Raw genomic sequence first — 22,617 nt, 5'->3', positions numbered from 1 at the left:
ACCTCAGTAATTCTGTGTGTGTGGGTTCCTCGTGGACAAGTTATTCCATAAATGTGGGGGGGGTTGTTTTTTTTTTGGAAGCATTTGGTGTTAATCAAAGACAGGCAGTTTGGACTAGATTGGGCACTGCTCTAATCTGCTATGGGCAGTGTCCATGTCCTAATATTTAACCCCACAGCTTTATGAAATGGCTGAAATGTAATCTCCAGAAAGAAAACAATGGAAGAGATGCTACCCTTCATGGGCTCTAGTGATTCTCAGCTTAGATTTGAATACCGTCATCTGGTGCGACCAACACTTTTTAATCAAGTTACAGGCTAGATAAAAGGTAATTTCTGCACAGTTCTGAATAAGCTCCCCTGTGATTCTTTGGAGCTATAAAGTAGAAAAAAATCTTTTCCCCTTTCCTGTATCTTTTCAAGTAAAACGGAACAACTCTCTTTCCCCACTATGGCACATAATGCCTCCAGACTAAATATAACTATCTTCCTGAATGTTCCCTTGTTACACTGTAACACATCATCACACTTACTGTAATTAAATGTATGAGCTGCATTGTAGGGAAGTCTGATCACTAGGGAATGAGCCCTACCAATCACCTGTCCTTTATCATTCGAGGCAATACCTAACTCTTGGATCACAATACTTTGTGTGAGCATTATGGCATTCCCCTAGTTTTCCTTATCCTACTTTGCTAGCATTAGGAGTTGGGGATGATGAGAAGTATTGCTAGGGGAAAACTTTGCAGATCAGCCCAGGATTTTTATATCAATAGTGCATGTCTTTCCTCTGCCATTTCTTGGTTGTTTACATCCTCCTTTGTAGGCAAGATACCGCACAGTTCTGAGAAATCCAAATGGACTGTCACTTATGAATTGCGATGGCTTCCATTCCTGCTGCAGATTTAAATGATGACTTTGAACTTGAGTGTTCACATGAGTGAGCAGAGTAGAGCAGAAATCAGTAGGAATGATACAAGCATTCGATGTGCCAAATAAAAAATATCCCAGTAGATAGATGGCTTAGATGGTTGAATGCTGGATTAAAGAATCTGCAAATCTTTGCTTGAATTTAGAAATGACCTGCCTCTGGCCATGCTTATGTGCCCTTTGCATTTGTTTATTGTGAACATTCAAGTGAGCGTGGTTAAGTCACATGAACACTCACAGAAAGTGCATTTTAAATCTGCACACACTTGTGCAATGGTATATTTTGTATGGCATGGGAGTGTTTGATTACCACAGCAGAGGTAAGCCCCTCACTGGAGTCCTGGTGCAGCAACAATTAAACAAACTGGACAGGATCCAATGCCATCCCTCCCAGGATGGACTCTGCTAACTATGAAGGTAAGGGAGGGGGCACCTTAAATTTAAACCCTCCCTTAAACCACTAAATCTTATAGGAGTGTGTTTTTTCTATGCACGTACACACAATGAAAGAGTGATTGTTGGGCATGAAAGATGCTGATCTGCAGGCTGCTCCGTCATTGCGTGACTTTATGGCCATATCTGCACCTGTGTGACAAGAGTTCAGTACCTTATTCAGGGCATGTATGGCACAAACACAGCCCAGCCTCACAAGAACAAAGGACGCTGGCCTAGGCAGCAATAAAAGGATCTGTTGGACTCTTGAATGAGTCACCCCCATTCCTTTGATCAGCTTGGGACTGTGATGAGGTAATGCTCACCTGACTCAAGTTGGGGGGGGGAAGGGAAAGCCAATAGGGAAGAAAGAACATGAGAAAAGGGAGAAACTTTGCCATGCTCTTCCTCTCTCTTCTACCTACATCTACAGACACCTCCACCAAGCGACTGAAGCTCGGCTCAAAGGGGAGAGCCTGGCTGAAGGGCAACCAGCCAGCCTGTGGAGAGAAGCATCTAAATTTGTAAGGGCACTGAAAGTGTTAAGATGACCTTAGAATGTGTTTTGATTTTATTTCATTTGACCAAATCTGATTTGTTATGCTTTGACTTATAATCACTTAAAAATCTATCTTTGTAGTTAATAAATTTGTTTGTTTATTCTACCTGAAGCAGTGCATTTGGTTTGAAGCGTATCAGAGACTCCCCTTGGGATAACAAGCCTCATACATATCAATTTCTTTGTTAAACTGACGAACTCATATAAGCTTGCAGTGTCCAACAGGCATAACTGGATACTGCAAGATGGAGGTTGTGTCTGGGACCAGAGATACTGGCTAGTGTCATTTGGTTGTACAATCCAAGGAGCAGATTATATGCTAGAGGCTGTGCGTGAACAGCCTAGGAGTGGGGGTTCTCACAGCAGTTCAGGTAAGGCTGGCTCCTAGAGTCAAGGATTGGAGTGACCTAGCAGATCACTGGTCCGGATAACACCAAAGGGGAACGTCATAGCATGCCAGGTCATTTTTGCAGTGGGAGCATTGACACAGGTCAGCTTTTCAGCAGCAACACTAAAGAGACGTGTAAGACACCCCTTACTTGAGAAAGATTACAAAACACTGCATGTGCTTGGCAACTACTTTCAGGCATATTTTATCTATGACTGAACAAAATGAAAAGATCTGTGAACATGCTATTCCTCTGCAGACAAAGTAAAGATACCACCAGTTTAATTGTTTGTCTGCCATTTGCTAAGATGAATTGTGTTATATTTTCTAATTTGTAATGCCTACGGGTTCAGCTCTAAAAAAATCAAATATGTGTACTTCTTCTTCCTGAAAGATCTTCCAAGTGATGAAGATGGGTGCCCACAGAAAACTAAAAGAGCATCTCTGAGCCATTGACCAAGGCTTCTAATGTTTGAGTCTTATGGGTTGAACTCTCTAATGTTCCAGGGTTACTAACTGTTCCCATCAACATAGACAAAGAGCTGGTCTACACTGAAAACTTACATCGGCATAGCTATGTCTCCCTGGGGTTTGAAAAATCCACACCCCTGAGAAATGTAGTTAAGCCGATGTAACCCCCAGTGTAGACAGGGCAAGGCTGATGGAAGAATTCTTCCATCACACTAGCTGCCATCTCACGGGGAGTTGGATTAACTACAGTGATGGGAGAACTGCTCCTGTCCTGGTAGTGAGTGTCTATAGTGAAGTGCTACAGAAGTGTCACTGTAGCATTTTAAATGTCTGCATAGCCAAAATCTCCCTCCCCTGGATGCTGTGGGAGGAAGTTATAAAAACTTCTGTGCCTCCTTCCTGCAAGAGTCAGGGCAAGGATGTTTCCCAGATGGAAGAAGTGGGAAAGCCCAACTGTCAGGCAGTGGTGAAAGATGAGACATCTGGCAGGAGAATCTGACCACCAGAAAAGGTTTGCGAAAAGGGAGACCCCCCTCCTCCCTCAGCCTCTAGATTCCCAATAAGAAAAAGACATCACCTCCTTCTAAGGCTGGACTCTTTCCCCCTATTCCTGATTTTGTGGCACAATGACTTTGGCACACCACTACTCATCCACTAAGACTGCAGTAATTATTGTTTGTGATAACACCTCATGGTCTCAAATGAAATCAGGACCCCACTGTGCTAAGCACTGTAGGTATGCATGAGCTCCTCGAGGAGGTTACAAGCTAAATAGACAAGACAGGCAGAGAGTGGGCATGACTTTCCCAAAGTCATGCATCTGGTCACTGGCAGGGCATAGAACTCCTGATGTCTATTCCAGAGCTCAGTCCATTAGACTCATTACACTTTTGGTCAAAAAGAATAGGCTGGATTCTCTTTGGATGTTCCCAGTGCCAATTCTTAATTGCCTGTTGTCTCTCTCTCTCTCTCTCTCTGTGCCCCATGCAGGGCTCTCATTCTGTGCCTGCTTGGGGAGCAAGAGTCTGGAATAAAATCAGGGACTCATGCATGGCATGGCTGGAGTGCAGCCACCAGGCTAGTATCTGGAAATAAACCCAGGCATGGATCCACAATGGGACATAGATGTGCTCTGAGCATGTCTTCCAGATTGGTGCCCACAGGCAAATTTGGTAGAGGAACATCCAGCTTCACCTGGTTTGGACAACATGCTGGAACTTAGGTGTGAGATATCTATCTGGCTGCCTAAAGCGAGGCAGAAACTTAGGTGTGTAGGGGATTTTTAAAGAGAAAAGTCAGGTACTGAGGGATTTTGAGTGCCTACAGACACAGGCGCTGACTTTTATTTTTTCTGGTAGGTGCTACACCCCTGCTCCGCCCCTGAGGCTCTGCTCCCACTCCGCCCCTTCCCCTGAGGTCCCACCCTTGCTCTGCTTCTTCCCGCCCCAGCTCTGCCCTCTCCCCCGAGACCTCCCTCGCCCGCCTCCAAGTGCCTCCCGCCAGCCACCAAACAGCTAACTGGCTGCCACACCAAACAGCTGTACCTGGTGGGTGCTGAGCCTCCATCGTTTTTTTTTTCTATGGGTGCTTGATCCCCGGAGCACCCACAAAGTTGGCGCTTATGCCTACAGGTTTAGATGGCAGCTATTTTAAGGATCTCAATGACAACTACATTTTGGTCTAAGGTGACTAAAGTGGGGAGTTAGGTTTCTATGCCCTTTTATGGATCTGAGCCTCGGCCCTTCTGTTCCAAACCGTGTGTCCAATTTCTGCCAGTGCTGGTGTTTCTAAACATAGCATGCATCTGGGTGACAGGATGATAAAACTCTGTACAAATATGGAGAAGGTGTATTCCACTTGAGCCATCCAGGATGCAAAAAAGAAGACAGAGGTCACCATTTGAGCGGCAAAATAACATAAATCTGGCGAGTTTAATCTCAGAGAAACAGAGTGGTGAAAATTAATGCAATTTTCTTATGAGAAGGGGTGGCAGGGCACAGGCTTTTAAAGTTCTGCTCTTCTGATGTCTCTGCATCATACACATCAGTAACTGAGTGTCACTATTCAGCTGGTTTAAAACATTCCAGCAGGAAGGCATCCTCTTGAAAAGGTTGATTTTTAGATTGTGGATCAGCAGTCTTAACGTTCACGATTTTGCAGAATGTTGAAATTCTTTGGCCACCAGCTAGAAGAAAGAATTATAAAAATGCGTTGACATGAAACGTATGCTAATTGACTGCACTGAGAAAGAAAGAAAATCTATGAACACGTGAGACCGATTATACAAATAATCTAAAAACTTATTAGTTCATGAATGTCTGTGATTTAATGGAGTGAATTATTCTGGCTCCAATTTCATTGCCATTACTTGATCATGGAAATGAATTTCAAAAGGGCAGTGAGTGGTATTAGTTAGGATAACATCATTAGCCTGTTCGCCTCCGTATTAGTGGTCTAAAATGAAAACTGTATGAAATATGAGGCCAGAAGGAATAGACTACTTCAGCACTCAAAACTCCTTGAAATGTTTGCCACTAATGTCCCAGATTAGTAAAATTCCAGCTGAGATTTAACTTTAAGGAGAAAAGGCATAATAAATATACTGTAGGTTCTTTCAGGGCTATGCAGAAAGTTACTGTTGCTCAGCAAAGTAATGTTTCTGAGAAACATTTTGCTATTTTTAGACAAATAATTTCCAGCTTTATAATAATAAGGTTTGAGTATATACTTCTGCGGAGTACAGTACTGTGCTTTATTAAATTTCATACTGCATAACATAAAAACCTGGCATATCTCTGACAACTGCCAACCACAGGACTATTAACTTGAAATGACTGAAATGTGACTATTGCTTAACCCATTGGTAAACTTTTAAGGAGATTGTGTAAAATGGAAGATTGTCATGATTATCATAAAATGATTGAATCATTGTGAATACCCATTAACTTTAAAACATTGTGTCAGCCATGAAACCTCTCAAACTGAATTTCTTACTAATTAGCAAGGGAATTTTAACAAATATAGTAGGATCTACTACATAAATTGTGTTGATTTTTTCCCTACTTTTCAGGGGACACATTATAACAGAGAGAGGCTAGTTCTTTGAGTAGTATCCCTTGGCAGCTCCACTTCAGGTGGGCATGTATTTCTTGAAGACTTGATCGGAGATTTGCAGTTAGATGTGTCTGTTCAGCCCACGCCTGTGCGCTATGCCTCCTTGTGCCAGACCCCAAGGCTATGTAGGGGTGCAACTGCCCTACTTCCTTTTCAACTGCCTATGCCTGAGACGGAGCCCTAGTGTGTCCACCTCGGCATCTACTTTGGTACATCCACCATCAATGGTACCATCAGTTTCACTCACCGTATCCTTGGCACCGATCCCCCGTTCAGTACCACAAGCATTTAGATGTACAAAAGACTTCTTGATAACGGATGACTGGAGTCCTCGCTCTTCAAGCGTCTCCGGTACTGAGACCCCTGAGTGTTCCTGTATCTCAATGACTGGCTGGCTACTCAAAGGCTGATTCTACAAGATTACTGCTGTCTTCCACCCAGATGGCCCTTGCTCTGTTCCAGGAGTTGGGGCTCCAACTGAATGTAAAAAAATCCATGTTAACCCCTGTGCAGATGATAGTGTATAGGAGCGTATTTGGACTTACTGACAGCCAGAGCCTAACTTTCCTTAGATTCGTAACATTGTCAGGCCTGGCAGGAACAATTCAAAGGAGCCCTCAGACCACAATAAGGAACTGCCTTCAGCTCCTGGGGCACACAGCAGCTTGCGTCTTTGTGACTGATCATGCACGGCTACACCTCAGCTGCTTCTAGGGCTCACTCCGAATGACCTGTTCTCCAGTCAGAGACACCCTGGACAGATGGGTGATAGTTCCTCTACAAGCAAGGGACTCCCTCACAGGCATTTCTTTTTACCACCCAGCTCAGTGAGTGACTATAACAACAGACACATCACTGTTGGAGTGGGAAGCCCACCTCAGTGCCCTTACAATTCAGGGGAGATGGACAACTCAGGAAACCAGTTTCCACATCAACCGGTTGGAGCTCAGAGCTATCAGGCTCTGTATCCTACCCCTCATTGGGGCAAATCAGTCAGGGTCATGATGGACAGCGTATCCTGCATGTTCTATATCAACAAGCTGGAAAAAGCAAGATCCCCCTCCCTGTGCACTGAAGCCATGAAACTGTGGATCCGCGGAACTGGTGTATAGCTCATCAGATCCAAATCTCTGCACTCATCCTACCAGGTATTCAGAACCCCATAGCCAATGTCCTCAGCAGGCATTTCTCAAAGGACTACAAATGGGAGCTAGATACCTAAGTTCTCCACAGTATATTCCTAAGAAGGGGACTGCTAGAGGTGAAACTATCTGCCACCTCCAGAAACAGGAAGTCCCCTCTTTTCTGCTCAATAGGAGGTCTGAGACACCACTCCTTGGAAGAAGGGGTTTTTCTATGCATTTCCCCTAGTACCACTGATACTGTGATGAACAAAATCAGACATCTTAGGCCAAAATTATCCTTATGGTATTGACCTGGCCAAGACAAACTTGGTACACTTCTTTGCTTCACCTATGTGTCCAACCATCATTCAAGTTCTGGATCTGAACTTGATGCTCACTCCCATCTCTAGGTTTTGTTTTGTTACTGTTGCTTTTAGCTTTAATCCTTGCCTCTCCTTCATCCTCTTCCACCTCCATCTCTGATGCTCCTTCAAAGCAATGCTACAGTTACAATTCAAAATACAAATATATTCACATAATGAACATAGGAGCTGCGAGCCTTGGTCAGACCAGATCCCATTTAATCCAGTGGCCAACACCAGATATTTCAGAGGAAGGTATAAAAATCCCTACAGTCAGCAGTTCTGGGATAACCTGTCCTTAAGGAGTTTCCTCCCAACCCCTAATAGCTAAAGGTGGTCTTTAGCCCTGAAGCATGATGGTTTAGATCTCTTCTCACCAACAGTATTATATAGTAAAACATTCTATACAGGGCTAGCTAATGTTTTGCTCTCATTTACCTTTGTGCTTTTGACTTGTTGTCCTCTTTTTAACAAGTATAATGATAGGTGCCGGAGGCCTAATTTCCCTCAGCATTTCTTGTTTTAAAATGTATCGAAATCATGCACATAGTGGTATGAAGGCCTAACAATAACTCAAGGGGTCGTACATAATTGTAAAAGAAACGAGCCAAATTTGAATTCTATTAGAACAGAATGGCATGCTGACATTCCTGGAAGAGAGGCAGGGGGCTGAGTTAGCTAGCAATTCCATCAGAATCTAATTGACTCAGAAGTAATTGGCAATACTATTTGGGTGCTAGATCAGCAATTTTTGCAGTAATAAAGCAAGAGGACCTGTGAGGGGAAGGTTATAAAAGGAAGCTAGAGTAGTACAGGGGAATATTTGTACAGAAAAGATAGTTCCTCGGTGGTTTTAACAGGAAATATCTATAGTGCATCTATGGCTCCCATTACAACGCTGTGTGATTGCCTCACAGTTTATTTAATGCTTTTTAAGCCTTACAACAGGACTGTGAGATAGGAAAGCATTTTACAGATGGCAAGTCAAGGCACAGAGCCTCAGAGCCTCAAAAGCACTTAGATGCTGAACTGCCATTGAAATCAACACACAAATCAGCATTGCAGCCCTCAAGTCCCCTTTGTGAATCCCACGTTTTGGCAAGCAACCAGAACAGCTGTTCTTTAGAGTGACCACTGGCCATGTACATTATCGACAGGCATCCTGGCTGATCACAGCAGATATGAAAATAAATAAACTCTGTTCACTTATGAACAACAGTATACAAAGCAGATTAACAGTTCTGAACCGCCTTCTAAATATTGAGTGTTCAGACCAACTTTGTGGGAGCAATTCAGAACAACAGTGTCACTCGGGCTTTTAGGAGGAGTGAGGGGGGAAGCCACACATGTGGTTCCTGACAGCTCAGCAAACTAATTCCCCGCAACATGTACAGGGTGATTATCTTGACAATTATGGTTTTTAAATGAAATTAAAAGAAAAAATCTTAACTATGTTTCATAATGTGGTTTGAAAGGGAATTAAAGATAGAGGGTCATTTCCCACCTTTTAGAGCCCTTTGCATAACCAAGTCCCACATGTGAGGAGCTCATCTTGGGCAGCACTCTCCACAAACAGGTATGAGGATAATTAATTAGGTAATTGATGGCTGCTGAGTTAATTCCCTAACTTGTGCATTGACACCCACACAGAAATCTACATCTTCACCCACATATCAAACTCACTGACACCATCAAAGGCATGTTTCAGAGTAGCAGCCGCTGTAGCTCACGAAAGCTTATGCTCTAATAAATTTGTTAGTCTCTAAGGTGCCACAAGTACTCCTTTTCTTTTCATCAAAGGCATGTAACACATACTGCAGTGTGAATCATGTTAAAGAAAATAAGGGCTTCTCTTCTTGTCACACTAGGGGAAAAAATGCAACTCCCTTAACCAGGGCTGGCCCTAGGGATGGGTGACATGGGTAACCACGCAGGGTGCCATGATCTGGGGGTGCCATCAGTGCTTAATTTGTGCTTGGCCTTGCCAGGGCTGAGCCTTGGCACCTCCAGGCTTGGCAGTTCATAGCCCCGGCACCTCTAGGCTCCAGGCTGCTCTCCGGCCACCCAACTGTAAAGGCAGCACTGCCACCAACAAAAGCACAGATGTAAGGATCGCATGGTATGGTATTGCCACCTTTACTTCTGCACTACTGCCTTCAGAGCTGGGTGCTTGGCCAGCAGCCACCGCTCTCCGGCCACCATGGTCAAGGGGCAAGGAGTGGGGCTGGCCTGGGGGGGTGAGGCCATTGAAGGGAGCTTGGGGCAATGTGGAGGAGGCAGCAGGGCCTGGGGGGTTGGATGGTAAGGCAGTGGGGGCCAGGGGCAATGGAGGGATTGATGGGGAGGCAGTGGGGGCCGGGGGCACCAAAATACAAGTTCACCCAGGGTGCCATTTTCCCTAAGGCCAGCCCTGCTCTTAACTATATAATCATTTGCTCCAAAATACATTACTCTATCTGTCTTAACACTGTCACACTCCACAGCTTCAGTGATCTGCTTCTAATCTTCTAGGCCATTTGTGGTGAGATTTGAGGCGGGCTCTCTTCTCATTTTTCTTCGAGCTGCAAGAAACAAGAGAAGCCACTGGCATATTTGTTATCTAAATCTTGCAAAAGAGCTTGTCCACAGGGTCACTTTTGAGCCAGCCCTCCGTAGGTTACATTATTTATATAGATCTTTTTTTGAAGTACTATAGGAGATAAGAAATTAGATTAATCAAAACAATTTGAAAAGGCATTCGATGCACAGAATGATGGTCCGCACTGCCTGGTGCTCTGGGGAGAGCTTTGTTTCAGTTTATTTTTAACTGATCTGAACCTTTAATGTTTGCTCTTTGTCAGAGAAAATAATCTATCCTGTGAGTCTGAGGTAGACATCATATTAGACTTGGGGATCATGGTGTGGTTTCTTGGGTAGCCAGGACACTCTCACAAATAAAGTGCTCGCTTCTGCAAGATATTGTAATTTACAAAGTATCTCCCAAATGAGCAAAGTCTTGCATCCAAACAATGAGCCCCTTCTACATCTAGTGCAATCACTTTCCTCACCCCGGGCCATTATAAAAACACCAGGTTAGCTCAGGAATTATTCCTATCTCATTTTACTTAAAATATGGATTCCATTTGGCTAAACAAAATGAATGCAACAATCATTCCAGAAGCTATGCATCTTCACAGTTTATTTTGACAATCTGCCTCTCCTGCTGAGCTGTGACCCAGTTCTTCGTTTGCTCACAAATAAGTCTTTCATTACTTTCCACCAAACTCAGGATTGCAGGTGCCTCGAGAATTCTTTAGCTCAGGATCCCAAAGAGAAGGGTCTGACTCTGAAAGGAACTATTTAGTATCAGTTTCCCTTGTGAGTCTTTCTGTCAGACTCTGTATTAAACTGAGCCAGAGAAGAGAAATGTAGCAAAACAGGAGTGACAAGAGAGAATGTTTCTTGTCTCTGGCTCAGCTGAAGACTGGTGCACATAGAATTTGTATGTGTAACTCCTTTGCCTCATCTTCATTAATATACCTCTCAAGAGTTAAAGATGATTATGGAGAAACAATCAGATACCCAATGACACTTTCTCCATACCTCACTGTTGGTTTTGAGAGTCAGGCTAAGCTGCAGGCGTGAACTAAACAGGTCCTAGTTCTCATTAATATTGTAATTTTCAAATAGAACTACATTAATGCAAACTAGGAACCTTTTAGTTCGTGCCTGCAGCATCCACATGGGGAGTTACATGGGGAAGTTACAACGCTTTGGTATGCACTGCCATTCACACCCAGTAGTCTGAACTGCGGGACAGTGTAGACAAGCCCTAACACTGGCTTTTTTTGTGTGTGTCAAACACAACAAATATTATGATGTATAAATGATGGCCAGGGAGTCATTATTAGTGACTGGTCACCATTAAAAGAAGCCTTTTATTTAATCGTTGCTAAATTATCAGTAGTTAGTAAATTGGATTTTCTTTGTCTACCATCACAGCCCCATCTCAAACAAACCACCCCCTACATTGTCAATCTCTCCCTATGTGTCCTTGTGTATTTTTTTTCAATACTGTCACCAGCCTCATGCCAGTTTGCCGACCGCCCCCTTTTCATGCAAACCTCTCTTGACCCCCCACTTCTTCCATAGGGTAAGTACAGATTCACTTTTTCCTTTGGTCTTGTCTACCCATGAGTTGAATCTCTTTATCTATATCGGTATAGTTACAGGGGTACAATCATAGAGTTGTGAAGCTGCTCATACTGGTATAGCTATACTGGTCTCAGGGACCTTTATGGTGGTATAAGCATTTTCACCCTAGGGGCTTGTCTACACTGGCAAGTTTCTGCAGAGCACAGCAGCTTTTTGCGCTCCAACGGCAGACGTGTACACACTGCCAAGCCCCCACGTTGTGCGCAGAAACTCCTCAGTGGCAGCGCTGCAAAAAAACCCACCTCGACGAGAGTCGTGAAGCTATTTGCGCAGAGGCTCCCGCGCTCTATTGCCAGGGTAGACACTTGATTGCTTTCTGCGCTGTAATTGGCCTTCGGAGCTGTGCCATAATGCCTCTGCTCATTGTTGTGAACTCAGCTGCCCTGAGACATGCGCCTCTCCCCTTTCAAAGCACCAAGCCCTTGTGTGCTGTGCTGATCTGCTCCGGGACACAAAGCAAACCATAAATGTGGAAAGCTCGAGCTGCTGAACACAGAAGCAGATGTGTGTGTGTGTGTGTGTGTGTGTGTGTGTGTGAGAAAGAGAGAGATTGCTGTCCAGAGAACCCAGGGAGGGAGGTGGGGGCTGATGTCAGGGTTTCCCCGTCCCCCTGCCTGAGGACTGGTTACTTCCTGCCGCTGTGTGAACTTACAAGACAGCATGCTGACACACTCGCTGTCCTAGAAAACACACTGTCTCTACCCCGCCCCGCATACACACACACTCCCTGTCACACACTCTACCCCCCCTCCCCACTTCAGTTGAAAAGCAGCTGGCAATGTCGTAGGATGCCCATGGAACAATGGGATTGGGAAACCTGCATCACGCGATGCTGTGCCTGCCCCATGAGGCATTGCAAACCCTTCCCAAAGCACCCTGCGGCCAGTTGCACAGTGGGATAGCTATCCACAATGCACTGCTCTCTTTGCCATTGTAAGAGCTGCTAATGTGGATGCGCTTCAGTGCCACAAGGAGCACAGTGTGGACACGCAATAGCGGTTTAATTCCAGCATTTTAATAAAAGTGGTATAACTTGTGGTGTAGAAACTTGCCAGTGTAGACATACTCTAGGTTTGTACCCATATAACTGTCAGTAAAAAAAAATAAAAAAATCACACCCTAACCAAAATAGAAAAGGAGTACCGGTGGCACCTTAGAGACTAACAAATTTATTAGAGCATAAGCTTTCGTGAGCTACAGCTCACTTCATCGGATGCATCCGATGAAGTGAGCTGTAGCTCACGAAAGCTTATGCTCTAATAAATTTGTTAGTCTCTAAGGTGCCACGGGTACTCCTTTTCTTTTTGCGAATACAGACTAACACGGCTGCTACTCTGAAACCTAACCAAAATAGGTATACTGATATAAGATCTGTGTGTAGAGCAGACCTTTTGTTTCCTATCCACTCTCCTGCTTTAGGGAACTTTGTCGTATATGTAAACCAGCTGCAAACCCTCTAATGCATAGAAAAGACATGGGAGAAGTGGTGGGGCCTGGATGTGATTATGGAGAATAGCCCTCTTTTCATACTCTTGAGATGCTGATTGCTTGAGTGCTTAATTAGTTCACAATGAGTGGGAGAGTAAATTACAAACCACTTTACGGTTAATTTACATTTTCTTTTTATGGTGGAAATTAGACACTGTGCCTTTAAAGTAGTTCCTTTTAATGTTTGCTTTCTGGCACTGAAAGTTCTAACATCTCAGTTCCCTCTTGCAACACAGACAGCGCATGTAAGCAAATGTCACACACAGACACACAAATCGTTCCTCATTTTCAAGAGAAAATGAATGAGAGAGCCAATGTCCATCCCGAAGCACGGCTCCTAGTCCTATGGGGGTGGGTTGGGGGTTAGTTCAGCCTCCCTGTCTATTCCACCCTTGGTCTGTCTGCACAGAACTCCAGTAGAGAGTCTGCGTTTTCTAATGTAGACACTTGTACTCCAGGAATCTAGCTCCCACTATATAAGCTCCCGGACAATCATCAGAGGTAGTGATTTAAGTGAGCTGTAGCTCACGAAAGCTTATGCTCTAATAAATTTGTTAGTCTCTAAGGTGCCACAAGTCCTCCTTTTCTTTTTGTGAATACAGACTAACACGGCTGCTACTCTGAAGCCCTCTATTGAAAACTGTAGTCCTGACTCTGTGCTCTCATCTCCAGTCATCAAAATACAGACCCCTTATGTATGTGGTCCAGAGTTTCCAAATAATGCTCCTGGATGACTCCAACACAGCTTTTCTTTTCTGTCTGAGAATCTTCCTTCAGAACTGAAGTTTCTATTCTGATCCTAGATATTCTTTCATGCCTGAGACACAGTAGGAGGTAATACACAAAACAGATCAGAGTTCATAATTGTACCTTAATTATTATTGCATCCAGGGTGGGTGAGCTGGGTTTTGATTTTGTGTAGATAAGCTGGGCATTAGAGATTAAACATCATAAGGAATATATGGTACATGACACAGTTAGCAATGACTCTGTTTGTATTACATAAAATTATGCTGCTCTACCAAAATATGTAAACAGTGTAAAATAAACTCTGATGGAAGGTGATTCTCTGTTGCCAGAAAACCCTTGTATTTTAAGATTTCCTGGATGTGCTTATAGTGTTGAAGAGGAGCCAGAAAACCTGTTTGGGGAATTAAAGTTCTTCATATAATAAGAACTATACATAGATTTGGAAGGATTCGATTTTTTATCGGTAAAGGTCATTAATCTTCAACTTCGCCATACGCACCCAAACTGATGAAAAAAATATTTCCATCAATAATAATCAAAATATACAGATAGGCAAAATAAGAAAGTGCTGCTTGAGAACTCACTGAAGTTTGGTTTCAGAATGGTTACTTTGTATGTTTTGAATGTGATGTTGACAATTTGTGTTTGAACAGTTACAATGTTGAACTTTTTGAATCTCAACATTTACTGTCATTGAAGAAAGAACGAGGAGGACTTGTGGCACCTTAGAGACTAACAAATTTATTTGGGCATAAGCTTTCGTGGGCTGAAGACAACCTGTCATTGAAGAGTTATCTGACCCTGCCCATAATTCTCACAACTGTGAAAAAGTGTTAAAAATAAATATCGCTGTCAAAATTATAAACAATAAAAATCAAATTCTCTCACACCTAGCTATATAGTGATTGAAGTGAGGCCAAAGGAATAGTGAAGATTTTATTATATCAGAAGGAGTTATTTGGCAGAATAAAGGACGTTTGTAATGGAAATATTGAAGCATTCTTAGCTAAGAGCAATAGCCAACAGGGAAGGTATGTGACCATATAGGGTGGGATTGTCTAAAGCACTCAGCATTGACCCAGCTCTGCTCCCTTTGAAGTTGATGAAAGTTTCCCCATTAACTTTAACTGGCACAGAGTTAAGCCAATGCTTGAATAGCCCACCAATACTGAACAGTATAGGATGTCATCATGTGTTAAGCAACCTACTTCCCTAGGTCTGAAGCCAATTGAGTTAAGTAGAGTCATGCCAGTTGGGAATCTGGCCCATTACCATTATGTACAAAGTATACCTTCTAGTTCCCACTAGTTTTGCAAAATGTGTGCTTGCCTTTAGCTTACCTAGGGCCCAACCCAGCTTCTACTCACTTGTAGAAGTTGGTTCAGGCCATTAGCAGATTCAACTATGGGGGACAGATATGCAAAAGTGTTTAGCACCCAGAAGTCCCCATTGTGACAATTATGGCCACATCCTTGAGCTCAGTTGCGGTTGCTGAGCTCTCCTGAAAATCTGCTTCTAAGTCCACAGGACTGCCCTACAAATACCAATGCAAATCCTTGTCTTCAATGGGAGTTTTAGCACCCAGGAATATGACTGAATTTGGCCCTAAGAGTTTTGATTAAAATTACTCACTTATAGTTGCTGTTCTTCCTTGGTATGAAAATGATGCTGTTGAACTCAAAAAGTTGTGTTTGAATAACAGCATATCTTTTAGAATGCCATCCACTCCTGATTTAAAGGCTACAAGCAATAATGAATTTACCACTTCCCTTTGTAAACATTCAATTACCTCACTGAAGTTGAGTCTTAAAAGTCACAAGGGCTGTGACTTAAAAGTCACAAGTGAGCTGTAGCTCACGAAAGCTTATGCTCAAATAAATTTGTTAGTCTCTAAGGTGCCACAAGTACTCCTTTTCTTTTTGCGAATACAGACTAACATGGCTGCTACTCTGAAACCTGTCATGGTTAAGGTTGCACATGCCTGTGTGCATATGTATTGCAATAAAGAATTTAATTGCGCATTCACATACTCTAAGATATGTATCAAAGGCGATCAGATGATATTATATTGTACTATTTGAAAATAGCATGCAATCAGGTAATTAAAGAATGAAGAAGAGGGGAGAGTTAATGTGGTGGCATTTTGATTGCTTAACAGTAGAACCCAAGTGTTCTATTTCGTAGTATTTTGCAATGAAGTTTAATTTTCAGTGTTTTGAATGAAGTGAAGCCACATTTTGCAATACTTTTCTAGCTTTCTTTGTTTGGCATATAATGTCTCTTTTTGTTTTAAGCTTTGCCTGCTCCTTACCATAGTGCTTTGCTTGGGATTAGCAGAACTCAGTATTGCATACAGAAAGAAACTGCCTGTCCTGTATTTCTTTTAGGAATGAAATATCCTAATCCGCTGTATTCAATTTGAATAACTGTTTTACTATCTGCAGTTGCCAATATCCTTCTGGAAAACATTAGCAGACAGCCTCTTTGAAAATAATAAGGTGATTCAATGGCAAAAATCTGCTTCAAAATTTGGGAAGATAAAGGTAACCCCCTCCAAATGATTACCTGTCTGTGAGAAATGATGGGTATACCCCCCCCCAGTCTCTGAATATTGGCCCTGGAAGATCACTCGGCACTGCCATAATCCTGATAATAATGTGACTATTTTATTTCAAAAAAATCGGTGCAAGTATAATAAATTCCTTGGCATTAGTGGGGGCTACAGCTGCTGCCATTATAGTAAAACAAAACCTCTATAGGCCCGATGGTGATGTTAAGCTCAGCCCTGAGCAAGGGGTAATGTGAAAGCTGCACCAACCCAGGAGCATCACCAGGAGGCACTGTGAGTTAGAGATACCCCTCTGAGGCACAATTCTTCCCTTGCTTCGTTGCTCCCCAAGGGGTAGCAATTTACCACTGGAACAAGCCAGCAGTAAATTACTACCTACCTTTCCTTCCACCAGCTCAGCTATTCTGACCAGTGAATGGGGTGTGAGAGGGGAGCATTACACCTTGGCAGAGTAGCTGAACCAACATGGGGGTATGTGTGTGCATGTGGAGTCATTTAGTGCATGCTCTGCCTATTCCACACCCACTTGTTCTTGGGAGTAGCCTCTCTAAGGATATGTCTATACAGCATTTTGGAACTTTGAAACCTAGGGGATGAGTCGGCTTTCAGCCTGAGCTGCAACTTCAAAATGCTGTTTACACAACTGTTATTAGAGCACAAGCGTGAGCCCTGCTAAATTCGTTAACCTGAGGCTGTTGGCCCAGGCTGGGAAGCTCACTCCAAAATGTTGTGTGGACAGACCTCACGTGCCTGGATCCAAAATCTGGGTGGGCCATCTGAGATGCAGAAAGGGGCAAAGGGGGATCTTACATGAGCCAATCACTCTCTTGCATGGGAATGTAGCCAGAATCACAATCTAGCCCTACAATGGATTTATAATTCGATCTTGCTTATTCACTTTGGATTGCTCCTTACTCTGGCTTTAATGGGACCACATAGAATAAAGTACAATTTAACATAGCAAGAGAATCACACCCTCAGTTCCCAAACTGTAGTCCAAACATTTGCCCATCTCCTAAAATATTAATGTAATCTAACCACAGAGAGACTGCATCATCTTCAAAAGTTCTGCTACCTTGGGTAGCGAAGAGTTTTTTAAGAAATGAGAAATGTTCCTCTAACAATAGTTTAATTTAAATACCTCATGTGTCTCAAAATGCTGCAAATTCACACTTAGGATAAGCAATTTTCATTCTATTGAATTTTTTGACGTTTGATTTTGTAAAGCATGTAATAGAAAACTGTACCCATTTACTCATTGCAGAAGTCAGAAACTTCAAAAGTTAATGCAGAATTATTTTTAGTGGGTATTTGAGTTTATTCATGCTGAAAGGTAGTACTTATCTTTTGTAATTTTACAGCAGTGATTTGAATAAAAACATGAGTATAGTTCCACTTTAAATGCCATGTGACATGTGGGAGCAGGATTAAATCTATCCCAAGGTGCCAAAATATGAGATTTTTTTCACAGTTCCCCAGGGATCCACATAATATTTCTGAGTGCTCATATTTGTGATGGGACCTATACATTTATATGTGTAAAAATGCAAGTATCCAATCATCTCCTGAGGAAGCTCGTAGAAGGAAGTAAATATGGATGGGGAGTGTTCAGCTGTTGTGACCTGCACTGGATGTGCCATGTTTGTCTTTCTTCCACAGGACAGAAGCGACTTTGTCTGTCCAAAGTGCAAGCTGATCTCCATATTGGAAGAGAAGGTTCAAGGTCTGGAGCAACAGGTATCAACCCCATTGCATAAGAGAATCTGAAGATTTCCTGGACAGACGTCAGGATATGATTCTATGGACACAACGTTCTGAAGATTCAGAGCACGCTGCACTGCGGGGACAGGAAGACGGTGAAGAAATTTGGCAGCATGTGTCCTCCAGAAGAAGAAAGGGGAGCGCCCATGTGCCAGTAACACAGATACAAGTAAGTAACCATTTTCATGTTCTCTCCACAGGTACTAATGTGGAGAGTGGACTAGATGATACATCTGAGGGAAGGGAATAGAAGGAGACTCCACCGATTGGAAGGCATGAGATGCACTGTCCTAGGGATAGGGGTTCCATGACCACCGCTCCCAAGAGAAGGAGGCGGGTGGTAGTGGTCGGGGACTCTCTCCTCAGGGGGAATGAGTCATCTATCTGCCGCCCTGACTGGGAAAATCGAGAAGTCTGCTGCTTGCCAGGAGCTAGGATTCACAATGTGACGGAGAGACTGACCAGTCTCATCAAGCCCTCGGATCACTACCCCTTTCTGCTTCTCCACGTGGGCACCAAGAATGACCTTGAGCAGATCACTGCAGACTACGTGGCTCTGGGAAGAAAGATAAAGGAGTTTGAGGTGCAAGTGGTGTTCTTGTCCATCCTACCTGTGGAAGGAAAAGGCCCAGGTAGAGACCGTTGAATCGTGAAAGCCAACGAATGACTACACAGGTGGTGTCAGAGAGAAGGCTTTGGATTCTTTGACCATGGGATAGTGTTCCAAGAAGGAGGAATGCTAGGCAGAGACGGGCTCCACCTAACGAAGAGAGGGAAGAGCATCTTTGCAAGCAGGCTGGCTAACCTAGTGAGGATGGCTTTAAACTAGGTTCACCGGGGGAAGGAGACCAAAGCCCTGTGGTAAGTGGGGAAGTGGGATACCGGGAGGAAGCACGAGCAGGAGCGCACAAGATGGGAGGGCTCCTGCCTCCTACTGAGAAAGAGGGATGATCAGCGAGTTATCTCAAGTGCCTATACACAAATGCAAGAAGCCTGGGAAACAAGCAAGGAGAACTGGAAGTCCTGGCACAGTCAAGGAATTATGATGTGATTGGAATAACAGAGACTTGATGGGACAACTCACATGACTGGAATACTGTCATGGATGGATATAAACTATTCAGGAAGGACAGGCAGGGCAGAAAAGGTGGGGGAGTTGCATTGTATGTAAGGGAGCAGTATGACTGCTCAGAGCTCAAGTATGAAACTGCAGAAAAACCTGAGAGTCTCTGGATTAAGTTTAGAAGTGTGAGCAACAAGGGTGATGTCATGGTGGGAGTCTGCTATAGACCACCGGATCAGGGGGATGAGGTGGACGAGGCTTTCTTCCGGCAATTCACGGAAGTTACTAGATCGCAGGCCCTGGTTCTCATGGGAGACTTCAATCACCCTGATATCTGCTGGGAGAGCAATACAGCAGTGCACAGACAATCCAAGAAGTTTTTGGAAAGTATAGGGAACAATTTCCTGGTGCAAGTGCTGGAGGAACCAACTAGGGGCAGAGCTCTTCTTGACCTGTTGCTCACAAACCGGGAAGAATTAGCAGGGGAAGCAAAAGTGGATGGGAACCTGGGAGGCAGTGACCATGAGATGGTCGAGTTCAGGATCCTGACACAGGGAAGAAAGGAGAACAGCAGAATACGGACCCTGGACTTCAGAAAAGCAGACTTTGACTCCCTCAGGTAACTGATAGGCAGGATCCCCTGGGAGAATAACATGAGGGGGAAAGGAGTCCAGGCGAGCTGGCTGTATTTTAAAGAATCCTTATTGAGGTTACAGGGACAAACCATCCTGATTTGTAGAAAGAATAGTAAATATGGCAGGCGACCAGGTTGGCTTAACAGTGAAATTCTTGCTAATCTTAAACACAAAAAAGAAGCTTACAAGAAGTGGAAGATTGGACAAATGGCAAGGGAAGAGTATAAAAATATTGCTCGGGTATGCAGGAGTGAAATCAGGAAGGCCAAGTCACACCTGGAGTTGCAGCTAGTAAGAGATGTTAAGAATAACAAGAAGGGTTTCTTCAGGTATGTTAGCAACAAGAAGAAAGTCAAGGAAAGTGTGGGCCCCTTACTGAATGAGGGAGGCAACCTAGTGACAGAGGATGTGGAAAAAGCTAAGGTACTCAATGTTTTTTTTTGCCTCTGTTTTCACGAACAAGGTCAGCTCCCAGACTACTCCACTGGGCAGCACAGCATGGGGAGGAGGTGACCAGCCCTCTGTGGAGAAAGAAGTGGTTCGGGACTATTTAGAAAAGCTGGACGAGCACAAGTCAATGGGGCCAGATGCGCTGCATCTGAGAGTGATAATGGAGTTGGTGGATGTGATTGCAGAGCCATTGGCCATTATCTTTGAAAACTCATGGCGATTGGGGAAAGTCCCGGATGACTGGAAAAAGGCTAATGTAGTGCCCATCTTTAAAAAAGGGAAGAAGAAGGATCCTGGGAACTACAGGCCAGTCAGCCTCACCTCAGTCCCTGGAAAATTCATGGAGCAGGTCCTCAAGGAATCAATTCTGAAGCACTTAGAGGAGAGGAAAGTGATCAGGAACAGTCAGCATGGATTCATCAAGGGCAAGTCATGCCTGACTAATCTAATTGTCTTCTATGATGAGATAACTGGCTCTGTGGATGAGGGGAAAGCAGTGGATGTGTTGTTCCTTGACTTTAGCAAAGCTTTTGACACGGTCTCCCACAGTATTCTTGCCAGCAAGTTAAAGAAGTCTGGGCTGGATGAATGGACTATAAGGTGGATAGAAAGTTGGCTAGATTGTCGGGCTCAATGGGTAGTGATCAATGGCTCCATGTCTAGTTGGCAGCCGGTATCAAGTGGAGTGCCCCAAGAGTCAGTTCTCGGGCCGGTTTTGTTCAGTATCTTCATAAATGATCTGGAGGATGGTGTGGATTGCACCCTCAGCAAGTCTGCAGATGACACTAAACTGGGAGGAGAGGTAGATACGCTGGAGGGTAGGATAGGATACAGAGGGGCCTAGACAAATTAGAGGACTGGGCCAAAAGCAATCTGATGAGGTTCAACAAGGATGAGTGCAGAGTCCTGCACTTAGGACAGAAGAATCCCATGCACCGCTACAGACTAGGGACCGAATGGCTCGGCAGCAGTTCTGCAGAAAAGGACCGAGGGGTTACAGTGGACGAAAAGCTCGATATGAGTCAACAGTGTGTCCTTGTTTCCAAGAAGGCCAATGGCATTTTGGGATGTATAAGTAGGGGCATTGCCAGCAGATTGAGAAATGTGATCATTCCCTTTTATTCAACATTGGTGAGGCCTCATCTGGAGTTCTGTGTCCAGTTTTGGGCCTCACACTACAAGAAGGATGTGGAAAAATTGGAAAACGTCCAGAGGAGGGCAACAAAAATGATTAGGGGACTGGAACAGATGACATATGAGGAGAGGCTGAGGGATCTGGGATTGTTTAGTTTGAGGAAGAGAAGAATGAGGGGGGATTTGATAGCTGCTTTCAGCTACCTGAAAGGGAGTTCCAAAGAGGATGGATCTAGACTGTTCTCAATGGTAGCAGATGACAGAACAAGGAGTAATGGTCTCAAGTTGCAGTGGGGGAGGTTTAGGTTGGATATTAGGAAAAACTTTTTCACTAGGAGGGGGTGAAACACTGGAATGCTACCTTGAGAGTTGGTGGAATCTCCAGCTGTAGAGGTTTTTAAGGCCCAGCTTGACAAAGCCCTGGCTGGGATGATTTACTTGGGATTGGTCTTGCTTTGAGCAGGGGGTTGGACTAGATGACCTCCTGAGGTCCCTTCCAATCCTGATATTCTATGATCTCCCATATGCAGAGAGGCAAAAGTAACTTCTGATCCAACACGGAGTATAACTTTCAAAAAAAATTTAAGGAATAAATAATTTATTGTGTTTAAAAATCCTTTCTTTGGGTCCAAATGCCTCATCTGAAGTATCAGCATCAGAAATACAGAGGAGAGAACTAAGTTTTTAGGTAGAATTCTGCAGATCTCCAGTTAAATGTTTCACCTGGAGCTGAATGACTAATTTGCAGATATCTGATGAATTCAGCCTCTTTTTTTTGTTCTCAGAACATCCAGGAGCAGATTGCAATTTTCTCAAATTATTTATGGCTGGTCAGATAAGTTTCATTTTTTTATTATTAATATTTTGTGTTCACCAATGAGAAGCACCCAAAATTACAGTTTGGTTTCTGCAGACACAACTGGATTTCTTAAACACTTACAGCAAGAGAATGGGCAGGCAAATGACCAGAGTGAAATCATTTAAAAATGACAGCAAACGTGTGCAGAAAAATCTTCTGCAAAATTGCTCAGCTCCAATTTCAGCCCACAAGAATTTGTATCTAAATTTTGTACTTGGAGATAATCCAGTGTGCATCTCATGCTAGAAGGAGTTATGCTATAAAAATAATGCTAAGTGACTCATGATGCTAATGAGGCTATCATTATGCAACAGATAAAACCTGCAACCATTTTA

Source organism: Dermochelys coriacea, chromosome 8, assembly GCF_009764565.3.
Source record: "Dermochelys coriacea isolate rDerCor1 chromosome 8, rDerCor1.pri.v4, whole genome shotgun sequence".
NCBI classification, from domain to species: domain Eukaryota; kingdom Metazoa; phylum Chordata; order Testudines; family Dermochelyidae; genus Dermochelys; species Dermochelys coriacea.
This window is presented reverse-complemented; position numbering follows the sequence as displayed.